The sequence below is a fragment of the Lactuca serriola genome, chromosome 7, assembly GCF_051521515.1.
Source record: "Lactuca serriola cultivar US96UC23 chromosome 7, Lser_US96UC23_V15, whole genome shotgun sequence".
NCBI lineage: Eukaryota > Viridiplantae > Streptophyta > Magnoliopsida > Asterales > Asteraceae > Lactuca > Lactuca serriola.
In genome coordinates, this window is record NC_136414.1 from 73,740,875 (window position 1) to 73,743,596 (window position 2,722).

Consider the following 2,722-nt stretch of genomic DNA (forward strand, 5'->3'; position numbering starts at 1 on the left):
CTTGATAATCATATTGTGTAGATCTATGTGTTATGAAGTTTTGACACCATTCTTGTCCTAAAAACTGTTGGATAAGGTGTCTAAGTCCATAACTTAGTTGGTATATACTTGACCCGACCGGCATGATCCATTTGGGTTGCATCTCATCCAAACTATTTATGGATAATTTTATGAGAGTTATACACATATGTTTATTAATATATTATAAGTTATAATATATTAATATGAAGTTATGTTATTTAATTAGTATTAGTCTTAAATTAATTATGAATTAATTTAGAGATTAAAAGGAAGACTAATTAGATTATGGGCTATTGGTTTTATATGGTGTGGGCTAACACTCATTTGTTAATGGGCTAGGCTTTGATGGAAGTCCATGGATGATCCATGGAGCTTTTAACCCATGGATCCTTGGAAAAGGAAAGGTCATGGGTTATTAGGGTTTCACCCTAACCATGTACACTATATAAGCATGCTTATGGTGCATGAAATGGCAACTAGTGAACTAGTGTGTGTGTGCTTGTGTGTGGCCGAAAAATACAAAGTGTGTATACTCTCTCAAATTTTTCCAAGAGTTTGTGGTGTTTTGTGATTCCATTTGAGGCATTCACACTATTGGTGCTTGGCCCTCAAACTCCTCAAGAACCAAACTCATCAAAAAGGTATGTAATCTCTTCTAACTTTTTATGTTGAAATGTTCCCCATGCCATGTTAGATAGGTTATAAACCTTGGAAAATTATTATTTTGCATGTATTTAGACAAACATAGATCCAAGGTTTATTAGGGTTGCATGCACACTTAGGAAGTGTTAGATTGCTCAAAACCCAACAGTGGTATCAGAGCCTAGGCTTGCTTGTTTGATACATGATGCAAAATAGTTGAAAAAGTCAAAAAAACTTGCTGTCTGACTGATGAACTTACCGAGTCCATGGGGGGACTCGCCGAGTCCATGTGTATCTTCAACCTACTCGCCGAGTAGGTTCATGCACTCGACGAGTAGGAGCGACAGAGTGCAGATTTTCGACTTTTGCTGCTGGAAATGGACTAGAAACATTACCCTAAACTGTTTTTGTGTTTTAAAACTTGTTTTAGTTGGTGTAATGGTTGTTCTAATCCATTTACAATAGCATATATCAAATTTCCATGATTTTTATGTGTTCATATAATTCTTGAAATTTTGATGATCATGTTCATGTTCTTATGAATTTAGAAGATGATAGGAATTATTTGCTGAATTGTTTAGAATTAATTCTTGATCATTTATGTGTTTTAATGGAGTCCATAATTTGTCCTCAAGTTATGGATATCCAAAGGTCACTTTCTTTAACACACACATTTAAACACATAAGTTACATGAAAGTGAAGAGTCTTCATTTTTATGAACCTTTAATTCATAAGTTATGAAATGAAAAGTTTTGGATAGTTACAAAACTTGTCCTCAAGTTTTGGAATTTGTAAAGTTTCACACACATTAATAAACTTTAATTCCAACCCTTAGAGTTTTAATAGTTAAAATTCAACCCTAATACTATTTATAACATTAATGGTTAATTATTATATATATGTATAAGAATAAGTCGTTCTACCGTTAGTAGGCCTCATTCACGAAGCCGGTCTATAAGGTGGGTATAAGGTTGTTGCCTATAAAATGGCAACTTAATGGGTGTCCACTCTCACCCACCGCTTGCTTGACTGGTGGAGGGTCGTTAGCCGAAGGGGTAGGACAATGACTTTAAATCCTCATTAAAAGTATAATGATTATTATAAAGTAACTAAACCTTTTTAATTCCCAATCTTAGTTATTTTAGGAAAAATGTGAACATGGTGCTAGTCCATGGAATTCACACTTTGTACCTTACCAAGTCGTTGGTGGAGCGTGTGTGGTTAACCGGCACACTAACTTGGACTAGTAAGGATCACGAAGGGTGACTTAATGTTTGTCATGGATCAATGGAGCATGTGTGGTTTTACCGGCACATTGATTAGGTGATAATATTAAGGGTACCAAGTGAATTAGCATGGTTATTCACACCTTGTTTTGTGATCCTCGGCATCCCAGTCACAAAACTTGAAGGGCACAATCGAGATTGAAACATGCCATTGAAAAGTTCAATGAATCTCAAAAGAATCTAGGAATTTCAAATCCAATTAAACCTAATAATTCATTTTGTTTTTCATGGTGGAAATTGGTGAATCGTCATTCACCTACCTTTCAAATATATTATTACTTAGATTACGGCATCCCTCTTCTAAGTATAATATATTGTGATTGGGTCCTAGCCTTAATATTACATTTGGGTGTCTTATTAAGGATTCTATATATCTAATCTAAACTTTCTTCCTTCAGATGTCTTCCAACACTAATGCTTCAGGCTCTAACCCAACTGGTTCTTTCTCTTTCATGAATCTTTGTGGGAGGGTCATCTTTGATGGTTCCAACTTCATGGATTGGATTAGGAACATCAGGATGGTTACTCGTTATGAGGACAAGGAATATGTCCTCGATAAGTAGTTAAAAGAGCTTGATGAGTCTACTGCTACTCCTGAGGAGATCGCTGAATTCAGGACACATGAGAGAGATGCTACTAAGGTGGCATGTATCATGATGGCCACGATGACAGCCGAGCTTCAAAAGTCATATGAAGATTACTACCATTTTGAGATGCACCAAGACCTGATGGAAAGGTACCATCAGAGTGCTCGTCAGGAGCGGTATGAAAT